This window comes from Megalopta genalis, unplaced genomic scaffold (assembly GCF_051020955.1).
Source record: "Megalopta genalis isolate 19385.01 unplaced genomic scaffold, iyMegGena1_principal scaffold0136, whole genome shotgun sequence".
NCBI classification, from domain to species: domain Eukaryota; kingdom Metazoa; phylum Arthropoda; class Insecta; order Hymenoptera; family Halictidae; genus Megalopta; species Megalopta genalis.
In genome coordinates, this window is record NW_027476205.1 from 275,001 (window position 1) to 282,500 (window position 7,500).

General features: G+C 55.3%; 1 pseudogene; it reads left to right on the forward strand.

Moving 5' to 3' along the window:
* The window catches only part of LOC143262453 (large subunit ribosomal RNA), a 12,441-nt pseudogene that overhangs the window by 2,861 nt on the left and 2,080 nt on the right, over nucleotides 1–7,500 (forward strand).

Here is a 7,500-nt window from a genome sequence, read left to right on the forward strand (position 1 = left end):
CTAATGTGGCGGCGGCTCTAGTCACTTTGAGGGAGGCATGTTATGGGTCATGGGGTTGCCACCCCCATGGCTCTATTGTCGTAGGCCCGAAGAATCAAAAGAAAGATTATGGGTCAAGTGACCCATTGTCGGCGGGCCCTCGGGCCACTCGGATCGCCGACCCTACGACAGCGGCCACAGTGGATCGGAGTGTCTGTCCGACGACCTCCAGAAATAAACCCAACCAGTCCAGTAACGACGCACAACATCTTGCGTCACGGGGGGCACTACATCCATGTCCCCATTGTTCGCGATCCTTTCCCACTTCCATCGGGTTAGGGGTCCATGTGAGGAGAGCTCATCCAGACGAGGCCAACCAACGAGTGCAGGTGGCGGTAAAGAAGGTTAGGTGGACTCAGGAGGAGACTGAGATGGTGGCGGCGGCTGAGGCGCTTGCGAGTGTGCAGGGCAACGTCAAATTTATGAACGAACATCTGCTGACGGTCTTCGACAATAAATTCAGTCTTGATCGACTGAAGGGCCTCAGAAAGAAATTGACATATAAAGCTCTTGTTACACAGAAGATCGGTGTATGCCGCGAGCGTGGAACTGCCGTTGAGTCTCAACCTTCAACCTCCAGTGTCACTCAACATCACGACACAAGTCATCGACAGGCGGATTCGCCTACTCCTGTTCAGGAGCACTCTGCGTCGGCACAGCAACATCAGTGCCAATATATTGACGCTATCCGTAAGCTGATTGATCCGGCCGAAAGGGTGAAATCCCATGAAGCGGAGGAACTCGTAAGTCTTGCGAGAACGGTTCTTAATCGAGAACCAATAACACCGAGTGCTTGTTGTCGATGGCTTCAACGAGTCTTTCCGACGCCTTCTGCGAAAGTAAAGGAGCGGAGAACACCACTGCTCCGGCCACCTAAAGCTGCGCCTGCCGGGCCCGTGCCGAGGTGGAGACTGAGGAGAAGGGAGTATGCGGCCATGCAGGAACTCTGGAAGAAGGACATGTCTCGCGCGGCCAGGCTTGTACTGGATGGCCCGGTGCAGGCTCAAACACCAACCGTTGGCGAGATGGTGGAGTACTGGACACCTATGCTCACCAGTCCTTCTGTCCCCATTGAACACCTTCATCCAGTTCAGGAAAGGGATGACCTGCATTGGATCGCTGAGCCGGTTCGTGGCCATGAGATCCAGGCCAATGAGATCCCGCTCTCCTCGGCATCGGGTCTCGATAACATCTCGAGCAGGCAATGGAGGAGTGTGCCAGTAGTTCTAAGAACCTTATTTTATAATGTCATCCTTGCGGTAGGGGCATTTCCATCTGAGCTCCTCATCAGCAGGACGGTATTTATCCCTAAGAAGGACGGAAGCTCAACACCATCCGAGTTCCGTCCTATAAGTGTGGCTTCAGTCGTCGTTCGTCAGCTGCATAAAATCTTGGCGGTGAGATTGGCAAAAGCCGGTCTCATCGATGAGCGGCAACGAGGAGTACACGATGGCTGTGCTGAGAACGTGCTTGTACTATCAACTGCCCTTCGTGACGCACGGAGCTGCTTAAAGCAGCTTCACGTTGTGTCCTTAGATGTGGCCAAGGCGTTTGACAGCGTTAGTCACCATGCCATAACATCGGCACTAAGGGGATTGGGACTCCCGGAGCTCTTTGTGAGGTACATAACAGCGACGTACCGTAATAGCCGAACCGTGCTTCAGGTCCGTGGAGAGACATCGGATCCGATCCGGGTAGCGAGGGGTGTGCGGCAGGGCGATCCCTTGTCGTCCCTGCTATTCTCGATCGTCATGGACCGGGTGATAAGGGTGTTACCCGAGGAGGTCGGCTATGTTATCAGGGAGCAAAGGGTCAATATACTGGCGTATGCGGATGACCTGATCTTGTTCGCGTCCTCCGTTTCAGGAATGCAGGGCATGCTTCGAACGGCTGAGGAAGAGGCACGAAAGTACGGGTTGGAATTCAACTCCGATAAATGTCTGGCTATGTCCATCCAGATCGCTGGTAAAGAAAAGAAGTACAAGATACTCTCCGCCAGCAAATTTGAGGTCAACGGTCGGTCTATAAAACAACTGGGACCTACCGAGGGCTTCCGATATCTGGGCATTAAGATCTCGCCAATGGGTATTGAAAAACCTGGGGGCAAGCTAGACAGAGAGTTGGCCAATATCACCAAGGCGCCACTCAAGCCTCAACAGCGCCTCAAGATCTTGCGCTGTTTCCTCATTCCGCGTTTTTATCACCAGCTGGTTTTGACAAGATGCCCACTTAAAATCTTGAAGGCATTAGATAAACAGACGCGGCTGGCCGTTCGAAGGTGGTTGCGTCTGCCCAAAGATGTACCACTTGGGTATTTCCACGCCAGTTGCAAGGAGGGTGGACTTGGCATCCCCGCGTTTCGAACATCGATACCGGGTATGATGCACGCCAGGTTAACATCAATGGCGGGGTCCTCCTGTGCGGCTGCAAGAGATGCCTCCCAACATCCGGCAGTTGTGGCAGCGGTTCGACGGGCGGAGAGTGCTCTGACTATCCAAGGTCGGGCGCTCTTCCGGCCTGAGGATCGTGCCAAATACTGGGCATCTTTACTCCATCAGTCTAACGATGGAGGAGAATTGCGTGAGGCTGCTAAAGTCATCGATAGCAGCTCTTGGGTTGACGCCTGTTCTGCGGGGATCCCCGGCAGGGATTACGTGCAATATCACCATGTACGTATTAACGCCCTGCCCACCAGAGTAAGAACATCAAGAGGCCGTCGTGGGAATGGGGCTCCTGTGTTGTGTCGTGCTGGGTGCGCCGTAACGGAGACGGCGGCACACATAGTGCAGGGATGTCACCGGACTCATGGGGGTCGAATACTCAGACACGATGCCATATGCCGAATCGTAGCGTTTGGTCTGAGGCAAAGTGGGTGGAAGGTTAGGGAGAACCCGCATTATGTCCTGCAGTCGGGTCTGCAGAAGCCTGATTTGGTGGCCTTTAAGGATGGAGCTGTCAAGGTCATCGACAGCCAGGTCGTTAGCGGTGCGACATCGCTTAATGATGCACATACGAGGAAAGTCGCTAAATACGACACCCCGCTGTTAAGGCATCGCGTCGCCCAGGAATTTGGGGTTTTGGCGGAAGCTGTTAGAGTGACGTCGGTCACCATCTCCTGGCGCGGCGTGTGGGCATCGCTCTCGGCTGAATCGATCTCCGCACTAGGACTCAAAGGGCTCTTAAGATCAATAACTACGAGGGCCCTTCAGGGATCGCACACGAACTGGACAAGATGGAATAAGATGACAAACAACATCTGTCATCCGGGTAATAGGGAGGGCGTTGGGTGATCGCCCGATTCACGGCCACTGTAATGGGCAACCTGGGCCCCAACATCGCAAATTCGGCACCAGGAAATAAAGCCGTCCTCCGCCATAACATCTAGGCGTGAGAAGAGAGAGGTTTTTAGTGGGTATAAGGATTCCCACACTATCACGTCGAAGAATTCCGTGGTGTCTATAAAAGATTTTCCTCTCTATAAAAAAAAAAAAAAAAAAAAAATAGCCAAATGCCTCGTCATCTAATTAGTGACGCGCATGAATGGATTAACGAGATTCCCATCTGTCCCTATCTACTGGCGGTGGCGGTCTGTGGCCACCCAGGGCGGGAGATAACCCCCGAACTAGCCCTCGCGTAGGAGGGTTGATCGGCCGAGTCGATGGGTGTATCGGCGATGAAGGCATTAGAGACCGTCAGTGCGTCGTACACGTAGTACTTCGCATAATGGCGAGGCCCTGATTTAGCATACGGGCTGTGGCGTGTTCTTTGTACAGCACTGTATGTGCTGTATGACTTCCGACTGGGGAACTGTTGTCACTCGTGGCATCAGTTCCCCAGTTTACGTTAAACGGTTTTTCAGACCGTTTTTCGTGGGCGGAACACGCCACTAGACAACACTCCGCTGGGCTCAGGAATACATGGGATGCAATCAATCCCCTGGGCAACCCAGGCCGCAAGGGGCAAACGTGCCCTAGCCACACTTGAGCCTCCACGAAAAAGGTACCGCTGGATAGCTCGTGTTCTTAAATACGCAGCGAACTGAACGAAGTGTGGTGGAGAGGAAGAGGCAGCCTCTCCGACTGCTGTCTCCCACGTGTTTGCCGTGCGTGGCGACCCTTGTCGTCGGAAAAGAGGATCCTGGGATCTGAGGGGGCCCTCTCCTGCGGGTGAGACGTCCCCAACACGTACCTTTGGCCTCTGCTTCGGCTAGATGGGCGGCTGGACGAGAAAAGCAGCCCTGGTCCAGTCAATCGGCTTGGAACGACCACACGCTTCGGGCAAGTGGGTTCTGCTGGGCGAGGACGCGGGCTGGGTAAGGAAACCGACCCAGCCAGCAGACTATATTCGGTGCGTAGCCCTAACTCAGCCTTTGGCGGGTTCCAAATTGTGTGGGTCGGTGGTGGCCGGGGAGCGCACTGGATGAAAGACCAAGACACATTATGGGTCTTAATAAAATTAATGAACAAAAAACTAAGCGTCCAAAGACGACGGGTCCAGCTCCTACTCGGAGTGAAGCCGTCGCCGCAGACGCGGGAACTGCAAATGCAGCTGTCAGTCCCCCCGCGTCTGTGAGAAAGACAAGATCCGGGAAGGTGATTAATATCGCCAATCCTCGTGTGATCTTGCAAAGATGTGTGACTCCCACGCGAGCGGTCTCGGTGAAAACCGAGCCCACGGTAGAAGGTACGCCGGACACCGGTAACGTGGAAGTAATCGAACGAGTCGGAGACACGTCACTCGAGAAGGTGCAGTCGGCACCCGAGCGTGTCGAGGACCCTACTGGTGACGGTTGGCAAACCGTCACCAAAAAGTCAAAGCGAGCCAAGCCGGGCGCACCCACCGGCAAGGCCGCAGTAAACCGGGCCAGGAGACCGAAGGGGACGTTCTCCGGGCAGAAGGCACGGCCTCTCGATCTCGTAAGAGACGAAGCCTTTAGGCGAGTGTCCGAAATACGGACCTTTTGCTTTCGACCTGAGTCGAAAGTCAATAAGGAGTCCGGGTCAAAGATACTCGCCGAGGTTGAGGCACTCAACGAGCTGGTCCAGGAGCTTATTCAACGGAATAGCTTCGTCGAAGGGCAGCTCGCCGCGGTCAGGGCGGACCTAAAAGCGCGTCCTGCCGTAATGAGTGCGATGCGACCTGGGCCGTCCAAGGGAACTCTCCCGAAGACGGCCTGCAACGCCGCGCAGTCGACTTACGCCCATGTGAACAAAGTCGACTGCAAAGGAGCTTCTCCGGAAGCGAGGAGACGGCCACAATCGCAGCATGTGGTAAAAATCTTCCCGCCGAAGGAAAAAGGACAGAGCAGCGAAGTTACGAAGGTTACTGTTCTGTCGCTCGTTAAACCAGCGAAGGAGGCGATCCGAATTAAGTCGGTCCGACGCATCCACTCCGGTGGCATCGTCGTCGAGACCGACCGAAAGGAGGACCTGCAAGCCTTCGTTGGCAATAAGAAGCTCCGGAGCGCGGGTCTGTCCGTCTCCTTACCTACCAAGCGGGACCCCGAGGTTTTAGTTTACGACGTCCCGCGTCGGATGGGTAAGGACGAAATTGCCTCCAGTATTTGGAGGCAAAATCTCTGCGATGCGAACCAGAAGGATGTGCCTTCGGGAATTCGGGTCAGCCGCATGGCTGGCAAGACCCCGGAGACAGCCAACTGGGTCGTTGCCGTCAGTCCGCAGAATCTTCAGCGGCTGAAGCAGAGGGGTAGCCGAGTTTACCTTGGATGGAACTCCTGTCGTGTACGGGATTTCGTCCAGGTGCTTCGGTGCTACCGTTGCCAACGCTTCGGGCATACCTCGAAGCGTTGTAAATTCAAGGAGGACGTGTGCGGTCACTGCTCCCAAAAGGGGCATACCTTCACGCTCTGTAGCAAGAAGAGTGAACCTCCGGTCTGCTCTAATTGCAAGGACAGAGGGTGGGCTAGTGCACACAAGTCGCGGGACCCAGCTTGCGCTTCCTATCAGGCGGCGCTAGCTTTGGAGTCGTCCCGTGTCCGACTTGAGTGACGGGCAGACGTGGACTTGTCCACTCCGCCATTCGAACGGCATGCTGGGCGGACCCCTCGGGGTTCGTCCCCTCGGGCCAGGCTGAAGCCCCTCTTGCGGAGATAAATTGACTTTAACACTACTCCGTCAAGAGTGCCTGGATTGGGTTGGACTCGAGGTGGCAGCGGGAGTAGCACGTTGTCTTCCCCTGTCACGATAACGAACGAGGGTAGAGCCAGACCATCGGCACGCGTCGAGAGAGTGGCTAGTATAGTCCACATAGGACCCAGGCATAGCCCATCTTTAGACTCACAACGACGACACTAACTGTCCCTATCTACTACCGACCCAGCCAGCAGACTATATTCGGTGCGTAGCCCTAACTCAGCCTTTGGCGGGTTCCAAATTGTGTGGGTCGGTGGTGGCCGGGGAGCGCACTGGATGAAAGACCAAGACACATTATGGGTCTGAATAAAATTAATGAACAAAAAACTAAGCGTCCAAAGACGACGGGTCCAGCTCCTACTCGGAGTGAAGCCGTCGCCGCAGACGCGGGAACTGCAAATGCAGCTGTCAGTCCCCCCGCGTCTGTGAGAAAGACAAGATCCGGGAAGGTGATTAATATCGCCAATCCTCGTGTGATCTTGCAAAGATGTGTGACTCCCACGCGAGCGGTCTCGGTGAAAACCGAGCCCACGGTAGAAGGTACGCCGGACACCGGTAACGTGGAAGTAATCGAACGAGTCGGAGACACGTCACTCGTGAAGGTGCAGTCGGCACCCGAGCGTGTCGAGGACCCTACTGGTGACGGTTGGCAAACCGTCACCAAAAAGTCAAAGCGAGCCAAGCCGGGCGCACCCACCGGCAAGGCCGCAGTAAACCGGGCCAGGAGACCGAAGGGGACGTTCTCCGGGCAGAAGGTACGGCCTCTCGATCTCGTAAGAGACGAAGCCTTTAGGCGAGTGTCCGAAATACGGACCTTTTGCTTTCGACCTGAGTCGAAAGTCAATAAGGAGTCCGGGTCAAAGATACTCGCCGAGGTTGAGGCACTCAACGAGCTGGTCCAGGAGCTTATTCAACGGAATAGCTTCGTCGAAGGGCAGCTCGCCGCGGTCAGGGCGGACCTAAAAGCGCGTCCTGCCGTAATGAGTGCGATGCGACCTGGGCCGTCCAAGGGAACTCTCCCGAAGACGGCCTGCAACGCCGCGCAGTCGACTTACGCCCATGTGAACAAAGTCGACTGCAAAGGAGCTTCTCCGGAAGCGGGGAGACGGCCACAATCGCAGCATGTGGTAAAAATCTTCCCGCCGAAGGAAAAAGGACAGAGCAGCGAAGTTACGAAGGTTACTGTTCTGTCGCTCGTTAAACCAGCGAAGGAGGCGATCCGAATTAAGTCGGTCCGACGCATCCACTCCGGTGGCATCGTCGTCGAGACCGACCGAAAGGAGGACCTGCAAGCCTTCGTTGGCAATAA